At 34.8% G+C, this 24,814-nt stretch overlaps 1 protein-coding gene across 12 annotated transcripts in view; it reads left to right on the forward strand.

Moving 5' to 3' along the window:
- The window catches only part of TBL1XR1 (TBL1X/Y related 1), a 175,764-nt gene that overhangs the window by 62,853 nt on the left and 88,097 nt on the right, over positions 1–24,814 (forward strand). For 11 of the 12 annotated variants that reach the window (XM_079155161.1, XM_079155162.1, XM_079155158.1 and 8 more), the window contains one exon: positions 8,064–8,138. The exons of the other annotated variant lie outside the window; for it this stretch is intronic. The gene's annotated coding sequence lies outside the window, so the exon portion shown is untranslated. The remainder of the gene's footprint in view (positions 1–8,063; positions 8,139–24,814) is intronic. 12 annotated transcript variants of the gene reach the window in all.

A 24,814-nucleotide genomic window follows, 5' to 3' on the forward strand; every position in this document is an offset into this window, starting at 1 on the left:
CTAAAAACCTTATACTACATCCTGGATCTGTGGAATTTTGGGTGGTTTTGAGAATTGCTTCAGGTTCAGTGATGGCTTGCAGATAATAACTTTTTTTTTTTTTTTTTTTTCTTTTTCCTCAGTGAAATTTTATTGGAAATGTCCTTTCATTTGTTTTGTCTTTGGCTGCTTTACTATTTAGTATTAGAGTTAGATAGTTGTGAAAGAAACCAAATGGCCTGTAAAACCAAAAATATTTACTTTCTGGCCATAGTTTGCCAATCCCTAGCTCATTGCATGGCAGTGGCCGAGATGAAGTAGTAGTAGTAATATTCAGTCCTCTAAATCTGTAAGTCCTGTGTCCAAGGATTCAACCAATTAGCTACTGACAGAAAATATTCAAGGAAAAAAAAATTCCAGAAAGTTTCAAAAAAGGGAAAACTTGGGTTTTCTGCACTTAGCATTGTGCTTAATCAGCTTGAAGGAAGTGATTTGTAATCTCATGCTATTTTCCCAGATCCTCAGTTTCCTTCATCTTTTAGACCACCGTTTGCTTCTCATCTTTGTGTTTTATGTAGTTAATTTTATGATAGTTACATCTGTACTGAATATGTACACATTTTTTCGTGTCATTATTCACTAAACAGTATAGCAGTCGTTTACGCAACATTTACAATGTATCAGGTATTTTAAGTAATCTAGAGATGATGTGAAGAGGGGGAAGTATGTAGGTAGGTTGTATGCCAATATCAGGCCATCTTTTATAAGGTTCATGAGCATCTGTGTGGATTTTGGTATTCAAGGGCTCTAGGAAACCTATCTGTTGTGGATAAGAAGAAATGACTTCTTACAGTTTCAGTGCTTATCATCATTTAGATGGTGGACAAGGAGAGAAGAGTACTGAAATAAATACACAGACAGAAACTTTAGAAAGATGGTTTTTCTGTGACCCCTGGATAGTATTCTTATGTTGTGGAGGAGAGACCCTGTATTAATGTGTCCTGAATGGGTGAGCAGACAACACAGCTTGTGTTTGCTGATTTAACCAAATGTTGAATTGCAAACAGTTTGGCAAGTCAATCTCTGGTCAGAATTTGGCATTCTCTAGAATTAAGAATATAGCATTATTTTATCATATACTTGAAATTAATTAGATTAAAATGCAGGTTAGCCATAACTTCTTAAAGGAGTGTATTTCTCACACTTATTTTCATTAGAATATGAGCAATTTGGGATTTGTTTTCACCCTAAAGGTGGGAATTGAATCCAGGGCCTCATACCTGCTAGAGAAGCACTCTGCCACTGATTTACAGCCTCAGCCCAACAATTGTTTTGACTTACTAAAGGTCAAGTATTACTAATATTTTTAAAATTATACCAACTTTCAAAATGTGAAGCTTGTGCAACCCATTTTCAAGTTTTTTTTTTTAATGTGAAATATCTGAAGACAAGAAGTAGACTTAAGAGCAGTGTGTTCTTTAATTCCTCAGGTAGTGAGTATATAAATAAAATCAGCATTTCAGAGGTCTGAAACTAACACTTTATTTAATGTAAATGTATTTTTTCTTTGTGTCTAAAGCACTTCAAAGAGGCAGTTTTCATTTTAGTATCCTCCTGATGACTTGTCATTAATTTTTATTTAAAGTACAGAGGGTTATCTCGTTCCATCACTAACTAAAAATCAAAGGCACTGTTTTGAAAGTGTGCTTGACAGGCTCTTTGCTTCAGTGGAGGAGCATCAGATGTGTTCATTGACCTTCTGAGGTTACACCAATCAGGACAGTGGCCACATTTGGGCCCAATCCAAATCTGTTATCATTAAAAAATGTTTATCAGCTGTGAAAATGTTTTGAGTGTTAATGCTTTTAACTTACAAAAGGCATACTGTAACTGGACTCTACAGGCACAGTAAGCACACAGCACAGTGTGAATGGCAGTACTTCACAGAGGCACACAGCCAAGGGTACATCATGTACATGGCAGTCCTGGCCATGCTGTCAGCCTTACAAATTTTCTAATATGCAACCGTGTCTTCTCAGAGGAAGGGACTTCTTTTGGCTTACTTATATTATTAACAAATAATTGCATCTGAATCCTATGCCAGGCCCCGTTTAGGACTTCTAAATGTTAAATTATTCATATTCAGTGCCCATTACTCATTTTACAGATGAAAAAACTGAGGCACTGAAAGATTAAGGTAATTTGTCTTAAATCACTTAGCTACTAGTACAGGGCCAGGATGTTCAACTCAAACTGTGTGTACCCACAGATCAAGATTCTTTACCCTCTGTGACTTCCCTTTTTTTCTAATTTGTCCTGCTGATAGTCTGATTTGCATAGATAACATGGAGGCTCCTGCTGGCCTGATAGCACACCTGATTGCTTAGTTGAAAGAGACAGGGCACACACATAACCAACCCCATATCATGTCTAACTAGTTAATTTCCAAGATGGGTGATTATAGCCAGGTTTTATTTGTTGTGGCCATTCATTTGTATGATATTTTTTCATTATAGTTAGTAGGAAAAAATACCTTTCTAAAACTTGTCATAGATAGTTGAATCTTATTTAGTCTCAGGTATTTCTTTAAAATCAGTGCTCCTTTGGTGTCTCCTTTTATGCTTTTTTTTTTTTGGGGGGGGATAACTCCTGTTTTTGTAGTCTTGGTCTCATTCTGTTTATGATGTCCTCATTATCATTGTCTTTCCTTTGCACATTCATTTTTCTGAAGACAGATTGAGTTTTGTCTTGTTTCTCATTGTCAATCTTAAAATTAATAAAGCATTTACTTTATTTATATATTATACTGGGAATTTAACTCAGGGATTCTTTACCATTGAGCTGTATACCTACTCCTTTTTATTTTTTGAGACAGTATTGCTAAGTTGCTGAGGCTGTCCTCCAGCTTGTGATCCTCCTGCCTCAGTCTCTGGAGTCACTGTGATTAACAGGTGTCCTCACCACACATGGTTTAATTTACTCTTGATAGTAGTATATTTCTCCCTTTATTTCTGAGAACCACTTCATTTGCAATCTAATATTTGAAAGAAATCATTCTTCTGCTTCCCTCCCTCAACAGTAGATTAACAATTAGAATCTAAATAGATCTTTTCTATCCACATAGGCTAATAGTTCTTGATCTCTATTGGGGGAGCTTTTAAATATGACTAACTTGCAGGTTCTAGCCTAGACCAATTAAATCTGAATGAGGAATCCACTAAAGTATAGTTTGATTTGAATCTGGAAAGGCATTTCTGTAGTTTAGAGTTAATCAAAGACCCACCATCCTTGGCAGAGCTATTCTCATTTTTACTAAAAAGATATTGTTCTGGTGAATGATTTTTGTGTTGTGGTAGCCTAATTAGCTTTTCAAATTCTTAGTATCCTGGAATCAAATAGTCTGTCCTTGGGGAGAGTGAGGAATCTAATAAGATCTAGGAATTCTGTCTTTGACATAAGTGCTAATGTACTTGATTCTGTTAGTAAGGGTTGATTTTTCCTTACCCTCACTCTGGTATTTCTCAAAACATCATGCTGTTCCTGCTACCCGTCCTCACTATTCTATTGATTTCATTCTCCCAACTACTTTATAAAAAAAAAAAAAAGGTTAGCAGCTTTGTGTTAACAAGAAAATAATATTATATCTAAAGTATTTTGAGGCATTGTAAATTGTACCAAAAAACAAATACCTTGGTTTTCCGGGAAAAGGAAACTAGTTGTAATTGTACATTAATGATGTGTTCACACTTTTAAAGAAAATGTCCATACATTTTAATATCAGATTTTTAGTATTAACTGAAGTTTGTTGAAGTTCTCTTTCAAATTCTCTATTTTTGGAAGTTATTAAATTGCTGTAGTCTTTTGATGGGTGGATGTTAGTGCCTAGATAATAAGTTTGGCTTACCGTAGCACTTGAAATTCCTCAACTCCTAAACTCTGTTCCAGATTGAGTTTGTGATTTTTATTGGCTTTAATTTGCATTTCTTACTCTGTGACAGTCAAATTTTGAAATATTGAAATAGTTTGAAATATTCCTGTACAGTAGTTTATTTTTTGTAAGTTTATTACAATATTTAACTTCATGTGATGCTACCTTCCATTGAAACTAATTTGAAGTATTAACCGACTGATTAGACATCAGTCCATGTTTAAATTGTGCTTTATTTATGTGGATATTTGGTCTTAAGAATGATTTCTTTTTAGAAAATTGGGGTCATAATATACAATTTTTTAAAAAAATATTTTTAGTTTTTGATGGACCTTAATTTTATTCATTTCTTTATATGTGGTGCTGAGAGTTGAACCCAGTGCCTCACACATGCTACCAAGTGCTCTACCACTGAGCTACGACATCAGCTCACAGTATACAATTTTTGAGTCTGTTTTTCCTCAAGTCACTTGAATAATAACAGGAAGTAAAAACACAGGTGATAATAGCAAAACTGTGTTTAATCTGACTGAGTCAGATTTCGGAGTCAGTTATAGCTTATCTCCCTCCCTCCCTCCCTGTCCACCTCTCTTAGTTTCTGCTGGTCAAGAATATTGTCTCTCTGTCTATGTAACTCCATGGGAAATAAGGATAGGGTGAGGGGTACAAAATACAGTTCTTAGTGGCTTTGATATATCTATAGTAGATTATTAGGGATTGCCATGTTGAAGGCAACTGATAAGTTTTGAATCAAATCAAGAAGGTTCAGCTGAACTCTGATGTGCAAATAAATTCCTTTTTTAATTGATCAATTTGTAGATAATTACTAATATGCTATCAATCATGCACTAAGCAATTTAATTTGAATTTCATTTGTGGCCTCCCCCTCTAGGAGTTCATTTAATTAAAAAAAAAAAAAAATATATATATATATGTTTTAACAGTGCTAGGGATCAAACCCAGGCCTTGTGCATGCTAAGCTACATACACAGCCCATTTGATAAAAATCTTTCTGTGCTGAATCAGTTCTGGTTAGGATTCTTACATTTGTTTTTTAGTTCTTCAGATGATTGTGCCAAATTGTCCACATTAACTAAAAGTTCATCTTTAGTTTCTGTTTCTTTATGCTACCTGTACTTTCTTGAATTTTTTTGCTGGTCACTATGTTAAGATTAGGTTATGTTGCTGCCCTAAATAATAAGAACATTTTCTTACTGTTTTCATTGCATTTGTAATTTTTGCTAGGGAAAGGGCCCATAACATCTGTTTACTTTTCAGAGGGTTCTTTAGATCAAATAAATTCCAGAGATCAGTTAAAATACATTTTGTCATTTCACAGAACTTTTATGACTTAAAAAAAAAAAAAAAACCAACAACTTACCAGTTATGTGTAGGTGGGCAGATTTTAGGTGTTTGCTTAGTCATCAGCATCTTTCTATGCTGGAAGCCTATTCTAAAATTACTTCTTTATGTTAGATAAAATGTTCTGATTATACAAAATATAAGATTATAGAAGATTATAGAAGCAAAATATTTCATTATGAGGAGAGCAAATGGGTTTAGTTTATATTGTACATAAAGTATTTTTATAATGTGTTTCATCATGTGCTTTTTGAGTTTTTTGTTAATGATGAAAGATAACCTTTATTGGTTGCCTCCTGGAAGCAGAACTAGAATTATTGGTATAACCAGGCTTTCCTCTGCATTTTCAAAATAGCAGTTCATTGTTGAATTCTTTATCAATGTGATTTATTTGTGCTTTGAGTCTCTACTGTATTTTATTTTGAAATATGTGTGTAGGGCTGGGGTTGTGGCTCAGTGGTAGAACGCTTGCCTTGCATGTGTGAGGCACTGGATTCGATTCTCAGCACCACATATAAAGTCCATTGACAACTAAAAAAAATTAAAAAAAAAAAAAAAGTGTGTACCCTTTCCTACACATAGATACTATATTTTGTCAACACATCTTAAGAATTGTATATGTCCATGGCACTATTCTTAGTTCTGTGGAGAAACAACAGTAAAATGAATAAATCAGTTCCTGATCTCCAGACCAAGAAACTTCTCCAGAAGTTTGATGGAGTTGGGGACATCATAAAAGAATAAGGTACTACACAGCTGTGAAAAGGGAGGTGTGCTGAGGGAGGCTGTTATTTCTCTCTTTGAGTAGTGAGGTGGATAAGCAAGGGAGGAAAGCTAATTTGGATTGAAATCTTGAGAAAAAGAATGGGCTAGATTTGTGGGTAGAACCACAGGACAGTTCTGGCAGATGAATGACAGTATAATGGTAGCATAAGGCTGCAGAGAACAGGAAGACACAGCGATCTCTATGGTTAGAGTAGCGGGTACTGAGTGAAATTAGAAAGGCAGTGTACAAAATACATATTTTGTTTACTGAATAAGGAACTACTTGGCTACAAATAGTTTTAACATACATTGTCATATTATCTTAAATGCACCTCTTATTTTTTGTCATTTCGTAGAATATATATGTCCTTAAAAATTCCTTTAGATTATGTGATATGAATGCACTGCACAGTGGTAGGGCATGTGTAAATGAGTTTGACTGGGAAAACATTTATGACAGAAACCAAAATATGACCTTGTGTATGTGTCTAGAAAGACGTTAGTTTTTTAGATTCAATTGTATGTGCTAATTGGTATATCTGTTGGCACACCATTTACCACAGATTCATTTACCCTTCAAATCCCATAATCAGATATTTATTTAATCACTTAAGTATATACTAAGTCACTACTGTGGTCTTTTCCTTTCTTAAACTGTACACGAAAAAGAAATGTTAAATGAAGGAATGATGATAAGAGTAGAGAAAAAAGATAAGAGAAAACTGAGATAAATCTGCGAGGGTGGTGAAAGAACCAGTGACTATAGTAAGAAGAGAAAATAACCAAAGAGAGCGTAAAAAAAAAACCTTGAAGTGATCTAATTTAGTGTTCTCAACAAGACAAATGTGTTTTTGTGTATTGTATATGGTTCAAATCAAGTATCTGTTGAGGTAGAGGGCCATATTAATTTATATTCAATTTTGATGAAAGCATTGTGTTTTTAATATTTAAATACAGGGGTTCAAATCTGTACTCTCATTTGGTCCTAATATCAGAGTCATGTATAAATGCTTCATAATTGTATTTGGAGGAGGGTGAGGATTGTACAAAGCACCAGTGGCCATATATTTTCTTTGCCATATATTTCTTTGCCATATATTTCAGCTTACTATTGTGAATTGACTTGTTTACTTACATTCATTAGGTAAATTTATAAATTATCTAGCATATTAAGCAATTGTTGCCAAAAGATTTTTGCAAAGAAACTGCATGTAGAAAGAATAGAAATGAGAAAAAGAATGGTACTGCTGATAATTATAAACTAGTGAAAATAAGTTCTTTCCCAGCTATGAGAAAAGCTACCCTGTATAATTAGAACTCAAAAATCTATAAAAACGTTATAGTAAAATAAATAATGTTCATAGCAATTACCCTAAGATAAATGGACTAGCAGTGTTACCCTGTCACTTGACTAACGTCTGCCTGAGCACATGGGGAACTGTACTGATGGTCCGCATTGCACTAGAATCCCCTCTCTGAGACAGTGCGTGAGGATAACTTATTATAGTTGCATGAAAAGTTCATGAGGTGTAATGCACTGAGACTTAGCACTTGAGAAGGGTTAGGTAAAAATCTAAAATGTAAACTCTGCAAAGATTTAAGTTTTAATAAGTTGTGATTGGAATTGTAGCAAAACTAGTTTTTACTCTTTTATGATTTTAATCAAAATATGTAGAATACAAGCTTATGCCATTTTTGAGGCTCATGATTTTACCATGAACATAGTATACTGTGTGATAATATTTGCATGATTTGAGCTGAATTTGGGATTGAGAGCACCCTGTGTGCAGATTTGTTTCTTTAAGTCTCATTTGTTCACTGTGTCAACCTCTTAGAAATGCTCTAAATGGCACTCAGCTATTGCTGCTGTTTTTTTTATAGCACTTGCTCAAGAGAGGTTTTCACTGGGTGTGTGTGTCGGGGAAATTACAGGCATAAATAGAGTACTTGAGACATGTAAAGTGGTATAGGAAATATTAAACTGAATTTATTTTAGGGCACACTGAATACTTTTTTTCCTTTTTCTCAGCATCAGCAACGGCTACTTGTGTTTGGTGGTACCAGATATTGAGTTGCGCATCCCCACATCAATGCACTGCCAATGGTAAGACTCTCTCTGATCCCCATTGTCAGAGTATTTAAAGACTGTGTTTATTATTCTCTTGATTTTTTTGAGTGTTTTGAAAGTATGAAATTTCTCAGCTGTTTGGCAAAATGCATGTGTTTCAAAACTAAGTAACTTAAAACTGTAAAGTAATTGACATAATTTTTGAGTATTTAGCAAAAGAAAACCCTACTTTGAAGATTTCCATTTTTCTGTAATTTTTATTGCCTCTTAATAATCTGGATGGTTATCAGGATGCAAAGTATTATATAGCATTGACTTTTGTCAAATGAACTAAACCAGAAATAGAATTTTCTCATTTAAAATTAAGTAGTGGCCGAATAGCTCTTTTGTTTTCTGTCCAGCATTTTATTCAATTTTTGGGCATTGAGTTTATCTTAATATTTTTAGTAATATTCAGTTAAATGGCTAACATTCTACCTACATTTTATTTAACAAATACATTTAGAGAGTCGTTCTTGTCTATTTACAAAGATTATTACAGTCCTTTCACTGTGAAATATAAATATCAAATCAACCATGTGGTATAACAAAATCTACTGGGCTCTGTAGGGTTTTGGATTTGCTCTATTTTCTGAACATGCTAGGTATCTTTGGTGGCTTTTGGTAAGGACTCTTATAATGGATTGGATTAAATTTCTGAGGTTTATACTAGCTGTAAGCTAAGTGATCTCATTACTTACGTACAATTCAGAATGATTTTCTTTTACAGAAGTTATTTCTTGCCTAAATAGAATTGCTGTATATTTGGGGGATCAAATAGGAGAATGAAGTTTTACTGGTTTGTTTTTGGTGTTGGGGATTGCATCCAGGCCTTGCACTTGTTAATTACTCCCATACCACTGATATGCATTCCTGGCTCAATTTTCACATTTCTGAAGAATTAATTGCTTAGAAATATCCTCTATTTAAAAATGTTATAGAGTATATTTCCAAAATTTTAAATTATTTCTACTGAATCAGATTTTAGTTTTAAACATTAAAATTGGGAGATATAGAAACTGATTTGAGATTTATAGAATTTGGTAGGCAATGATAGGTTTATCAGATTGAGTTAACAGAGATTAGAATAAGTAAGATACCTGTGAAAATACTCCTAGGAACTGATTCATTTTAAAGATGGAGTTTAAGGGTGTTGAAGAGGAAAATTTCCTTTGTCTCAATTATCTTCTGAATTCTTATTGGTAAGGAAGTGGATTTTTTCCTTTACCTCTTCCCCATCTATCTGCTCTTCCCTTTTCATTTTCCTACCTCCCCGCTCCCCCAAAGGAAAAAAAAAATGATCCCCAGCTTTACCTAGCACAGAGGATGACTTTGTTTTTTTTTATCAATTTATGAAGCACTATGTCCTTTAGATTGCTTGGGTGACCCATTCATTATTAAATTTGCTATTTCCTATGAAGCACTTCATAATTTCTCATTTTCTTAGAAGCCGCACCAAGGTAAATCAACTCTTGCTGTGGTCTGTTCTTGGCTTTTTGTTTGAAGTTTGTATTTGAAACCTCTTAGTTTTCTTGGTTGTTGGAGTCTTACTACTTGTGATATATCTTTACTGATAATCATTTGCACAGGCCTGTTGGTTGTCTGAGTTGCAGGTGCTGTACAACCATCTGTTTCTTCTAAGACCAGAACTCCAGTGATTTTTTTTTTTTAAATGTGCTACTCACATTGACTACCTTGTTTGTTTTGTTTTTGCAACAGATCATAGACTATGTTTGAAATTAGATTGTCCCAAACACATTTGCCAATTTCACTGAAAATTCCTAAAATCATATTTTTGTCATGATCACAGAAATTTAAGCTTATGGTTAGTTATACATAGGTTAATGTTAAGAGATAAAGAGGCATAGATTACAACAAACTTACTTATACATCAGGTAGACTGATGAACCAGAAACCATATCTACATATTTGTACAATATGCTAGTAAATTTATAGATTGGTTCAAAATGGTGGATTTCCTAGGAACAGTATTACTGTTAAACCTGTGCAAATATAGCACAGTAATTCTCTCTTATGTGCACTTTCACTTTCCAGAGTTTAAGTTACCCTGCAGTCATCCATGGTCTGACAAAATTAAATGGGAAATTCTAGAAACGAACAATTCATGAATTTAAAATTGCATGCTACCCTGAGTTTCAAGCTAAATTTTTGGTTTCTCTCACTCTTTACAGCCTGGGATGTGAATCATCCTTTGGTCCAGCATGTCCACATTATCTGCCTTCCCTGCCCATTAGTCACTTAGTAGCCATCTAAGTTATCAGATCAACTGTCACAGTAACAAAAGTGCTTATGTTAAAGTTATCCTTATTTCACTTAATAATGACCAAAGAGCAAGAGTAGAGTGATACAAAAGCACTAGGGCATATAGCATGGAAGGACAGATTAACTCTGGTAATATGTGGTAGCATTGCAGGGCATATAGGAAAAAAAAAAATTGGTAATGTATAGAGTTTGGAACCACTGGAGTTCCAGACATCCACTAGGAGCCCTGGTAGATAAGGGGGGACTTCTGTATTCAAAAAATGTCAGTATGTTAATGCTTCAGGAAAATAAGTGGTTACCTTCCCAATACTCACACTCACTGACAATATTGTTCTTGATACAGTAACAACCATGAGGGATTTATAATAATATTTTTTTGCCTTCCCTCTTCACTTTGACACAAATTAAATTGTAACTTAAATGGCCATGATTGTTATTTTCCTATATGAATGCTTCCCACTCCCTGTTGTAATTATTCACTGCATTAATAGAACCCATTGACCAATAGGTGTATATAATTATTTTGATCTATTATTTATTAAATTTCAAATTTGATACTTATGTAGGATAATGAACTCTTACCTGGCTGCAACAGTTACCAGTCTTGTCTTTAACAACCTTGTGCCCATACCACTCCCCACTACCAGATTATTTTGAAGTCAATAATATATCACATGATTTTATTCATAAATATTTCTGTATTTATCTGTGGTGATATAGACTATCAAGAATATACAACCACTGCACCATTAGCACACTTTAAAAATTGACATTAATTTCATTTTCATTTGAAAAAGGATCTAAGTATACTTTAAAAAAATTGTGGTAAAACCTAATAACTTGAAGTTTACCTTCTTGGCGGTGGGGAGGTGAGCAGATTACTGGAGATTGAACACAGAGCCTCATGCAAGCTAGGGAAGTGCTCTGCCATGGAGTTACATCCTAACCTTTAAAAAAGTTTTTATATTTGCCTACCTTGGTGACTCATACCTGTAATCCCAGCCACTGGGAGGTTAAGGCAGGAAGATTACAAGTTTGTGGGCAGCCTCAGCAATTTCGCAGGATTCTCAGCAACTTAACAGATAGACACTGTTTTAAAGTTAAGTAAAAAAAAAAGAAAGAGAGGGTGGGCACTGGAATGTAGCTCAGTGGTAAAGTGCCCCTTGGTTCAGTCACCAGTATAAATACATAACATATATAACATTTATTTTATTTTTTGAGACAGGTTCTTGCTAAATTGTCCAGGCTAGCCTATAACTTGAATCTCCTACCTTATCCTTCCATGCACCTGGGATTATAGGTGTCTTAACATTTTGCTCAGCTGTTTACTATCTTGACTGTTTTTAAGTATACACTTAAGCGTTGTTTGCTTCAGTTCCTGGCAATAGCCATCTATTTATTTATTTATTTATTTATTTATTTATTTATTTATTTATTTATTTATTTATTTATTTATTATTTTGTTCTAATCAGTTATACATGGCAGTAGAATGCATTTCAACTCATTGTACATAAATGGAGCACAGCTTCTCATTTCTCTGGCTGTACATGATATAGTCACACCATTTGTGCAATCATACATATATAGGGTCATAATGTTTGTTTCATTCCACCCCTTCCCCCTCCACCACCCACCCCCTCACCTCCCTCTGCCCAATCCAAAGTTCTTCCATTCTTCCCTAGCAAACCCCACTTCCCCCCTGCCATTATGAGTCAGAATCCATATATCAGAGAAAATATTTGGCCTTTGGTTTTTTGGGATTGGCTTATTTCACTTAGCATAAGATTCTCCAGCTCAATCCATTTACCAGCAAATGGCATATTTTCTTCTTCTTTAAAGCTGGGAAATACTCCATTGTCTATACATATCACATTTTCTTTATCCATTCATGTGTTGAAGAGCATCTAGCTTGGTTCTGTGGTTTAGCTATTGTGAATTGAGCTGCTCTAAACATCGAAGTGGTGAGTTTTTACTTTTTATTTCTATGAGTTTGACTACTTTAAATATCTCATTAAAGTATCATAATATAACATTTGACTTTTTATAGTTGTCTTCTTCCATTTAGTATAATGTCCTGGAGTTTGTTCATGTTGTAGCCTGTGACATTATTTCCTTCTTTTAAAAGGCTGAATAATACTCCATTGTCTATACATATCACGTTTCCTTTCCTCATTTATTTTTTGATGGACATTTGGGCTGCTTCCTCCTTTGGGCTCTTGTGAATAGTTGTTAACTTGGGTGACTGTCTTGTTGATTTCATGATTTCAGTTTGTTGGAATTAATTTTGGAATACTAGAGATGGGATTGCAGGTTTTAACAGTAATTTTAGTTTTACTTTTTTTTTTTTTTTTAATAAATGAAATTGGGGCATTGAACCCAGGGCCTTCCACATGCTAGTCAAGTGCTCTGCCACTGGGCTACATGTATCTCAGCTTTAGTTTATCTTTTTCAAGGACCTTCCTTACACTTTTATGTAGCAACAGCACCATTTTACATTACCACCAACAGTACACCAAGATGCCAATTTGTACACATTCTGAACAATATTTTCTGTTTGTTTGAGAGTGGCCATCCTAATGGATGTGAGATATTGGCAGTAATATCTGAACATCACCAATGTAAGTGAAGTTTTCCTAAATTGCTCTTATATAATGTTTCTGTAAAATCTGAACACAATTCATACATTTTGCTAGGTTGCCATATATAGGTTATGCTTCTACCTCTTTATTTAATTTTTTCCCTTTTATCTTGCAAAATTTCCCACAGTGTATATTTTGTTAGTTACATCTTTGTAATAAAAAAGTTCCTTTTTTCCTTGTATTTTCTGTAAATCCATAGTTAGATCTAACGGCTCCTCTTTTGAGGCACCTAATACTTGGTTGATTCAATTCATGATATTGTCATGATCATTCTATAGGTCCATTATTTCCAAGATAATTTACTAAAATGTCAATATCCAAGTGGTATCAAGCTTAGCTGTGACATTTCTGTAAAGAGAAACTTCCATCAGATATTTGGTTACTCTCTGGCACAGTTCTATTTGTACAGGAAAGGTACATTAGCATGTTGATTCCTAATTTTCAAGTAGTAATTTTCAAGTTGTTCCCTAGATTCCTGGAAAGGTAACCACTGGGGATTTTTTTTTTTCATTATTATTTTGAGCTTGTACATGTAAACATATAATGTGTCTTATTGCTTTGTATTAGCATTCTTATTGATGTCAGATTGTCTTGGCCAGAGGAACCTTTCCAAGTTATTTTGAGTCTTTGACATGATGCCACTAGTCTGGTATTTTTCTTGCTATCTTATATAAGGTGCTCGTAAACTCTTGTGCATACTCTTTCTTGGTCCTCAAATCAGCTCTGTCTCCGAGAAGACTTCATTCCTTTTTAGTGAAAAATAGTAATCAGAGCCACAGTCTTGTGCTGACAGTGTTCATTGCATCTGGTTGGGGGAAGTGAAGTATGTATATGATATTTTTTATATAGAGTTAGCATTTTATTTTTTTAAATGTAAATTCTTTGATGTCAGATATTGTTTTCCTTTTTATTGATGGATTATAATGATGCACGTTTGGATTTTTTTTACTTGTTGGTATGTGCACACAATATATTTTTAATTTCATCGCTTTTATTCCTCAGCACGTTCCCTCATTCTCTTCTCCACCCACTACTCCACTCTTCTCTTTTCTATTGTTGTGAGGAGCCGTCCCCTCTCCACGACTGTCCCCACTGTCCCCCACTCTCCCGCCTTTTCCTTCCTAGTTCCCACATGAGAGAGAAAACATGGGACCCTTGACTTACTTCACTTAGCATGGTATTCTAACCTTTTACCAACAAATGACATAATTTCTTCTTTATGGCTCAGTAAAACTCCATTGTGTATATATGCAATTTTCTTTATCTATTGATGGATACTTAGACTGCTTCCATAACATGGCTCTTATGAATTATGCTTCTATTATTACGGGTATGCATGTATCACTATATTATGATCATTTTAGATCTTTTGCAAACATTCCAAGGTTGGAATAATTGGTCATATGGTAGTTCCTCTTCTAATGTTTTGAGGGACCTTATTTCTATAGTGGTTGTACTATTTTACAGTCTTACAGTCTTATCACCAGTGTAACAATGTTTCTTTATTCCCATATCCTCTTCAGCATTTATTGTTATTTGTATTCTTGATGGCTACAATTCTAACTGGAGTGAGATGATATCACAGTATAGTTTTAATTTGCATTGCTAAAAAATGTTGAGCTTTTTTCATATATTTGTTGGCTATTGGAATTTCTTTTGAATAGAGTCTGTTTCGTTCATTTTTCATTTGCCCATTTGTTTATTGGCTTATTTGTTCTTCTGGTGGTAAGATTTACTTATTGGTACATACACACAATATATTTTTAATTTCATCACTTTTATTCTCCAATGTATGTTTTTGGTGACCAGATGACTGTATCTTTGTGGGTTTCTCTCTGTGTCTTCTGTTCTTTTCCATGGGTCTATGAGTCTGTTTTTATGCCAGTTCCATGCAGTTTTACTATGGGTCTGTAGTACAATACTGTGAATACCTCCAGGATTACTTGTGTGTGTGTGTGTGTAGGATTGGTTTGACTGTTCTGGTTTTTTTGTTCTTCCATAGGAATTTTAGGGCTTTTTTTCCTTCTTTATTTCTTTGAAGAATGTTTTTGGTATCTTGATGGGAATTACATTGAATTGGTAGATCACTTTTGATAATACAGCCATTTTAACACTTTAAAAACATTCTATCTTAGTCAGCTTTTTCGCTGCTGTGACTAAAAGATCTGACCAGAGCAATTTTAGGAGGAAAAGTTTATTTGAAGACTCACGGTTTCAGAGGTCTCTGTCCATAGAGTCTCCATTCCTTGGGGCTCAAAGTGAACATTTGGTGGAAGAGTCTGGCAGAGGGAAGCAGCTCACATGAAGATCAGGAAGCAGAAAGAGATACTGCACTCTGCAGATACAAAATATATACCCCATAGTCCTGCCCCCCAGTGAACCATTTTCTCCAGCAACACCCTACCTGCATCCAGTTAGTACTCAGTTCAATCTCATCAGAGATTAACTCGCTGATTCTGTTAAACTATAATCCAATAATTTCTCCTCCAGACCTTCTTGCAGTGTCTGACCCATTAGCTTTTGGGGGATTTCTCATATCTAAACCGTAACAGTATCCATGAACATGGGAGATCTTTCCATTTTTGTGGTGTCTTCCATTTCTTTCTTCAGTCTTCTATAATTTTCATGGTATAGGTCTTTCACCACCTTGGATAGATTCCTTGGTTCATTCATCTTTTTTTTTTTTTTTTTTTTTTTGAGACTATTGTGAATGGAATCCCCCCCCCCCGAATTCTTTCTGAGCAGATTCATTATTGTGTACATGAAAGCTATTGTTTTTTGTGTATTGATTTTGTGCTCGCCAATGTTCCTGAATTTATTAGTCCTAGTAGTCTTCTGGTGGAATTTTTGGATTTTCTAAGGATAGGAGTTGGGAACAGTGATAATTTGACTTATTCCTTTTATCCCCCACTTCACTTGACTAATTGCTCTGATTAGAATTTCTAGTCCTATATTGAAATAGGACTGATGAAAGTAGACATCCTTGTCTTATTCCGGATTTTAAAGGAAATGTTTTCAGTTTTTCTCCCACTTACTTTGTTGTTGGTTTGGGTTTTGTTGTGTATAGCCTTTATGATGCTGAGGTAAGGTTCTTCTCTCCCTATTCTCTATTTTTTTTTTTAATACTGAATTGGTGCTGAATTTTGTGAAAGCCTTTCCTACCTTCTGTTGAGATGACTATATCATTTTTGTCCTTATTCTAATTATGTAATGGATTGCATTTGTTGATATATTTATGTTGCAACCCTGGAATAAAACTAACTTGGTCATGATGTACAATCTTAATGTGGTTTTAAATTTGTCAGAGATAGAGGTTTGTATTTTTGTTTTTGTTCCCCCCCCCCCCCCACCCTTCCTACATGTCTCCTTATCTGGTTTTGGAACCAGGGTGATACTGGCTTCATAGAGTGAATTTAGTGGTATTTCATCCCTTTGTAATTCATGGAATAACTTGGGGAGCATTGACATTAGTTCTTCTTTAAAAGTCTGGTAGAAGTTCACTGAAAATCTCATCTGGTTCTGGATTTTTCTTTGATGAAAGGTTTTTAAATCGCTGCTTCAGTTTCATTGCTTGGTTTTGGTCTGCTTAGGTTTTCTGTAACCATTTCTTTTCATTTCTGTATCCTAATCATTTCATATTTATTTATTTTATTGTAAACAAATGGGGTACAACTTGTTTCTCTGGTTGTACATGAAATAGAGGCATACCATTTGTGTAATCATGCATTTACGTAGGGTAATGGTGTTTGATTCATTCTGTTTTGTTTTCCTTCCCCCCACCCCTCCCACCCCTGTTCCCTCAATACAGTCCTTCCTTCCTCCATTCTTGCCTCCCTCTCAACCCCCATTATGTATCATCATCCGCTTATCAGCAAGGTCATTCGTCTTTGGGTTTTTTTTTTTTTTTTTTTTTTGAGATTGGCTTATCTCACTTAGCATGATATTCTCCAGTTTCATCCATTTGCCTGCAGATGCCATCATTTTATTATTCTTTATGGCTGAGTAATATCCCATTTTGTGTGTATACAAACACACACACACACACACACACACACACACACACCCCACAGTTTCTTAATCCATTCATCAATTGAAGGGCATCTAGGTTGGTTCCACAATCTGGCTATTGTGAATTGAGCAGCTATGAACATTGATGTGGCTGTATCTCTGTAGTATGCTGATTTTAAGTCCTTTGGGTATAGGCCAAGAGTGGGATAGCCGGGTCAAATGGTGGTTCCATTCCAGGTTTTCTAAGGAATCTCCATACTGCTTTCCAGAGTGGCTGCACTAATTTGCAGCACCACCAGCAATGTATGAGTGTACCTTTTTCGTCACATCCTCACCAATACCTATTGTCGCTTGTGTTCTTGATAATCGCCATTCTAATTGGGGTGAGATGGAATCTTAGGGTAGTTTTGATTTGCATTTTTCTTATTACTAGAGATAGTGAACATTATTTTATATATCTGTTGATTGCTTGTACATCTTCTGTGAAGTGTCTGTTCAATTTCCTTAGCCAATTTGTTGATCGGGTTATTTGTATTCTTGGTGTAGAGTTTTTTTGAGTTCTTTATATATTTTGGAAATTAGTGCTCTATCTGAAGTATGAGTGGCAAAGATTTTCTCCCACTCTGTAGGCTCTCTCTTCACATTACTGATAGTTTCCTTTGCTGAAAGAAGGCTTTTTAGTTTGAATCTATCCTATTTACTGATTCTTGCTTTTATTTCTTGTGCCGTGGGAGTCCTGTTAAGGAAGTCTGATCCTAAGCCGACATGTTGAAGGTTTGGACCTACTTTTTCTTCTATAAGATGCAGGGTCTCTGGTCTGATTCTGAGGTCCTTGATCCATTTTGGGTTGAGTTTTTATGCAGGGTGAGAGATAGGAGTTTAGTTTCATTGTGTTGCATATGGATTTCCAGTTTTCCCAGCACCATTTGTTGAAGAGGCTATCTTCCCCATCGCATGTTTTTGGCACCTTTGTCTAGTATGAGAAAATTGTATTTATTTGGGTTTGTGTCCCTGTCCTCTATTCTGTACCATTGATCTACTTGTCTGTTTTGGTACCAATACCATGCCGTTTTTGTTACTATTGCTTTGTAGTATAGTTGAAGCTCTGGTATTGTGATACCCTTTGCTTCACTCTTCCTGCTAAGGATTGCTGTAGCTATTCTGGGTTTCTTATTCTTCCAGATGAATTTCATGATTGCTTTCTCTATTTCTGTGAGATATGTCATTGGGATTTTAATTAGAATTGCATTGAATCTGTATAACACTTTTGGTAGTATGGCCATTTTGACAATATTAATTCTGCCTATCCAAGAACATGGGAGATCTTTCCATCTTCTAAGGTTTTCTTTAATTTCTTTCTTTAGTGTTCCGTAGTTCTCATCGTAGAGGTCTTTTACTCTTTTGTTAGATCAATTCCCAAATATTTTATTTTTTTTGAGGCTATTGTGAATGGGGTAGTTTTCCTAACTTCTCTTTCCGAGGATTCATCACTTATGTATAAAAATGCATTAGATTTATGAGCATTGATCTTATATCCTGCTACTTTACTGAATTCACTTATGAGTTCTAAAAGTTTTCTGGTGGAATTTCCCGGTTCCTCTAAATATATAATCAGCAAATAGCTATAGTTTGAGTTCTTCTTTTCCTATTCGTATCCCTTTAATTTCTTTGGTCTAATTGCTCTGGGTAGAGTTTCAAGGACAGTGTTGAATAGAAGTGGTAAAAGAGGGCATCCCTGCCTTGTTCCAGTTTTTAGGGGGAATGCTTTCAGTTTTTCACCATTTAGAATGATATTAGCCATGGGCTTAGCATAGATGGCCTTTATAAAGTTAAGGAATGTTCCCACTCTCCCTATTTTTTCTAGTGTTTTGAGCATGAAGGGATGCTGTATTTTATCAAATGCTTTTTCTGCATCTATCAAAATAATCATGTGATTCTTGACTTTAAGTCTGTTGATATGGTGAGTTACATTTATTGATTTCTAGATGTTGAACCAACCTTACATCCCTAGGATAAAACCCATTTGATCGTGGTGCACTATCTTTTTAATATATTTTTGCATGCGATTTGCTAAAATTTTGTTGAGAATGTTTGTGTCGATGTTCATTAAGGATATTGGTCTGAAATTTTCTTCCCTCAATGTGTGTCTTTCTGGTTTAGGGTGATATTGGCTTGGCAGTAGTTATGACTACAAATGTATCCATTTCTTCTTGGTTTTCCAATTTTTTTGAAATATATGTTTTCAAAACTGTCCCCAAGGATCCTCTGGATCTGTGAAGTGCAGTGATATCTCCTTTTGTATTTCTAATTTTGGGGGCAGGGTACTTGGGATTGAACCCAACTACATCTTCAGTTATTTTTAATTTTGAAACAGGATCTCATCAAGTTGCTTAGCTCCTTGCTAAATTGCTGAGGCTTGCCTATGACTTGCAATCCTCCTACCTCAGCATCCCAAGTCATTGGGTTTACAAGTATGTGCCCACATCTAGATTTCATGTCTAATTTTATTAATTTGCATCTTCTTTTTCTTTGGATTAGTTTGGTGAAACTTTGATCAATCTTGTCTCTCTTTTCAAAGATTCAGCCCTGTAGTTTCATTGATTATTATTATTATTTTTTAATTTTTATTTCATTGATTTCAGGTCTGACCTTAAGTATTTTATTCCTTCTGCTTTTTTGGGGGGGGGGTGTTTTTTATTCTGTTTTTCAAGGGCCTTGAAATGCATTAGTAGGCTGTTTATTTGGGATCTTTCTGATTTTCTTATGTAGGTGCTTATAGCTGGAAACGTTCCTCTTAGAAATGTCTTCATAGGTGCTTTTTGGACTGGAATATGGTTTGTTTTGGAGAAGGTACCATGAGCAGCTGAGAACAAATTGAATTTGACTGTCATTGGAGGAGATGTTTGTAGATGTGTGTTAGGACCATTTGATTTATAGTATTTTTAGGACCCCAAAATACTAAGTTTATGTTGGGATGCCCATCTAATTGGCGAGAGAGGTGTGTTGAAATTACCCAGTATTATTGAATTGGGGTCTGAGTCTCAGTGTCTAGTGATGTCTGTTTTATATAGTTAGAAGTACACTAACATATGGGACATCAATCTTTACTATCATTGTATCTTTTTAATTTTTACTTTTACCAGTATGAAATGAAATTCTTTTTCTCTAATTTTGACTTGAGGTCTGCTTTGCAGATATGAGAGTTGCTACTTCTGCTAGTTTTCAGGCTACATTTGCATATCATTTTCCATTCTTTCAGCCTATAGCTGTCTGCCTGTAGGATAAGTCTCTTGCAAACAACTTATAGTAGACTTTTGTTTCTTAATCCTTCTGCCAGTATATGTCTTTTTTAATTGGAGACTTGGCTGATTTATTTTCATTATTGTTAGAGATGTTTATTAATTCCTACCTTTTTGATTTATGCCTAATGTTTAGTTGGGTCCTGTTTCTCATTTGCTTAGCTACTTTTCAGATGAAGTTTGTTCACTTGTGAGCTCTTGAGTTTTTGATTTCTTCTGTTTGTAGTATTCAGGTATTTTCTGTAGTGCTGGCTTAGTAGTCTTGACTTCTTTTAGTTTCTTCTTGTGTTGGAAAGGTTTTTATTTCCTCATCAATTCTGATGGATAACCTTGCTGGATATACCAGTCTTGGTTGACAGTTATTTTCTTTTACGTCTTGGAATATGTCTTTGCAAGTCCTCCTGCATTTTAGAGATTGTGCTAAGAAATTAGAAGCTTCTGATTGATTTGCCTCTAAATATGACATGGTTTTCTCTTGGGGGCTTAAAAAAATCTATGCTTCTTCTCCTAGGCATTTTAATGATATTTTCATGGAGAGTCCCCCCACTGCTTTGGGGGCTCCATTTGTAATCCTGAATGCCTCTTGTTCTGTATCTGGATGTCCATTTCATTTTGAAGGTTGAGATTTTTTTTTGTTATTTCCCTACAGAGCTTATCTATGCATTTAGCCTACATCTCACAGCCCTCTTTACGTTCAGTGACTCTTAAATTTGGTTTACTAATGTTGTCCCAGAGTTCTTGTGCATGCGATTATGGTTACTTATTTTCTTTTCTTAAATGTTGTCTCAGTGTTCAAGGCCAGCCACTTTGTCTTCTAATTTCAAGATTCTGTCTTCTGCATGGTTTTCTCTATTGGAGAGACTTTCAGCTTAATGTTTTATGGGACTTATTGTGCCTTTCACTTCCAAGACTTCTGTTTGGTTCTTTTTCAGTATCTCTATCTCTCTTGAATTTCTCATTAATATCCTGTACTGATTTTGTTAATTTATTTGGCTGTTTTTCTGTGTTCTCTTGGAATTTGTTGATCATTTTTATAATCATCCTTCTGAATTCTTCATCTGATAATTTGTCCACTTCAGTATCTTTGGAGTCAGTAGCTGGTGAATTAGAAATGTTAGATGGTGTTATATATATATATATTTTTTTTTTTTTTTAATGCATTTTTTTGTCTTTGTATTGAGATTTGGGCATCTGAAGGTTGGGTTTTTCTTTCATTCTTATGCATTGAACCCTTTTAGAGCATAGCTGTCTCTTAGCAAAGTGTTGTAGAATATCAGGTTGTCGTGACTTGTTCAACATATTTCCAAGTAGATTTTGTAGTATAGTTCCCTGGCTAGTTTTTTGGTAGTGATTAGTGTACTTTTATGTATTGTGTGTTGTTTCAGGGCTTGAGTATCCCACTTTGTCTCTAGATCTCAAAAGCATGGGTCTTTCCATAAATCAGGTAATTTTGTTGTGTACACTAGGGTATACTCTTCTGAATAGTCTTCTAGATTTAACAACTCTGTTTTTTTAAAGAGTAATATAGACGCAATATAGATTTGAGACCTTGTGTAGGTGTGATGTCCATAGTCTTTGTAGTATTTCTCTTTGTTCTTCCTGTAGGTGCAGGTGTCTGTGAGTGGGACTTCAGGAAACCTCCTCACCCTGAGCCTCTTTTATTTGGATCCTTGTGAGATCAGTTTGAGGTTTTGTGACCCTATACTTTTAAAATTTTTAATATTTTTTTTTAGTTGTCAATGAACCTTTATTTTTTATTTATTTATATGTGGTGCTGAGAATTGAACCCAGTGTCTCACACATGCTACACAAGAGCTATCACTACACTTGCTATCACATGTGTACTACACATGCTATCACTGAGCTAGAACCCCAGCCCCCCTATTCTTTTTGTTAAAAGTATTGTTGAAGTTCAAGCAGAGTTGTGTTGTATGTGGAACAAAGCATGCTGTATCATGATGAAAAATCTGTTATGCTCCTTACATAAACTTATTTTTTAATATATTTGTGTTCTAGATAAATACATAAATTAGGAACTGTTTAAATACACAAATTATAGACTGAAGGAAAAAATTCCAAGTAATGTATTAATATGAAGGTAAATTCTGATTAATAGTAACTTAAATGTATAATTAAGTACATGAAGTTAATATTACATGTTTTCTATTTATATGTATTTAAATCAATATCAACAATAACATGATTATGAAAACAGTTTTTATTTTATGTTTTTCGCCACATTCCAGTAGAATTTACAAAGTGTTATCTTTTAAGGTATCAGCTAAGTTCAGTGGCTCATGCCTGTAATCCCAGCAGCTTGTGAGACAGAGGCAGGAGGAATTCAATCCCCAGCAACCCTCACCCCCAAAGAGTATTTAAAGTAGTTTCTCATATGTGATCTCTTTCCTGCCCCCAAACTTGATGTGTAGGTTGGCCATTTGTTTCATTATTTGTATTTAGGATTTAGAATATTTGATTAAAGTTAAATACATTCTTAACTTTTTCCTCTTATATATAACTATATTTGAAAAACAACCAGAACCATGGTTCATCTTAATGGTTTTAAACAATGTAAGCAAATAAATGTGTAATTAATATTTTGGAGATCATATCAAAGGACCACAGAGAGATAGTCTTTCTTGTTTTTAAAACTTCAAATAATACTCTAGTACATGGATTTACTGTAGCTGTCCAGAGTTGGGTGTTTTAGTTGAATATATAAATGTGTATTTAATTTTTACTCATTGTGCTAAATATCCTTCAGACTTTTAGTCTTACATTTCTTCCAACAGTGTATGAAGAAGCATGTTCATTTTGCTTTCATGAAGTATAGTGGGGACTTCATTGAGATATATAATGTAAGTGGTGGATGAGAAATAGTATCTCATTTTTTCACCTTTTTTTGTAATTGTTTTAGTTTTATTTGTTAGCTATCTCCCCCTCCATATTTCTTTTCTTTTTTAAAATTTATTTTTATTGTAAACAAATGGGATACTTGTTGTTTCTGTTTGTACATGGAGTAACATCATACCATTTGCGTAATCATACATTTACATAGGGTAATGATGTTTGATTCATTCTGTTATTTTTTCCTCCCTCCCACCCCTCTTTTCCCTCTATACAGTCCCTCCTTGCTCCATTCTTGCCCCCCTCCCACTCCCCCCCATTATGTGTCATCATCCGCTTATCAGTGAGACCATTCGTCCTTTGGATTTTTGAGATTGGTTTATCTCACTTACCATGATATTCTCCAATTTCATCCATTTGCCTGCTAATGCCATAATTTTATTATTCTTTATAGCTGAATAATATTCCATTGTATATATATACACCACAGTTTCTTTATCCATTCATCAATTGAAGGACATCTAAAAATTTAAGTTATGCCTGACAGTAGATTGCATGTTGACACATCATACATAAATGGAGTATAACTTCTCATTCTTCTGGTTGTACATGATGTAGAATTACACCAGTCATGTGTTCATATATGTACATAGGGTAATAAAGTCTTACTCGTTCTAATATCTATCCTTCCTACCCGTATAAGCTCTCCCCTCCCTTCACTCTCCCCTGTCTAATCCAAAATACCTCGATTTTTCCCTAGCAACCCCCCACCCCCATTTTGAATTATCATCCACATATCACAGAAAGCATTCGGCCTTCAGTTTTTTGGGGGATTGGCTCATATCTCTTAGCATGATATTCTCTAGCTCCATCAATTTACCTGCAAATGCCATATTTTCATGCTTCTTTCAGGGTGAGTCATATTCCATTGTGTATATACACCACATTTTCTTTATCCAGTGAAGAGTATCTAGGTTGGTTCCATAGTTTGGTTGTTGTAAATTGAGTTCCTATAAACATTGATGTGACTGTGTCACATAGTATGCTGATTTGGGTATAAACCAAGGATTGGGATACCTGGATCAAATGGTGGTTCCATTCCATTTTCTGAGGAATCTCCATACTGCTTTCCATAATGGTTGTACCAATTTACAATCGCACCAGCAATGTATGAGTGTACCTTTTCCCCACATCCTTGACAACATTTATTGTTGCTTGTGTTCTTGATTTTTGCCATTCTGACTGGAGTGAGATGAAATCTCAGTGTAGTTTAGTTTTGATTTGCATCTCTCTAATTGCTAGAAATGTTGACCATTTTTTCCTATATTTGTTTATCAGTTGTGTTTCTTCTGTGAATTCTGTTCGGTTCCTTAGCCCATTTATTGATTGGATTAGTGTGTGTGTGTGTGTGTGTGTGTGTGTGTGTGTGTTTTGAGTTCTTTATATATCCTGGAGATTAATGCTTTATCTGAGGTGCATGTGGTAAAGATTTTCTCCCATTTTGTAGGCACTCTCTCATATCATTGATTGTTTCCTTTGCCGAGAAAAGAAGCCTTTTAGTTTGAATCCATCCCATTTATTGATTCTTGATTTTTA

This window comes from Sciurus vulgaris (assembly GCF_902686455.1).
Source record: "Sciurus vulgaris genome assembly, chromosome: 10".
NCBI lineage: Eukaryota > Metazoa > Chordata > Mammalia > Rodentia > Sciuridae > Sciurus > Sciurus vulgaris.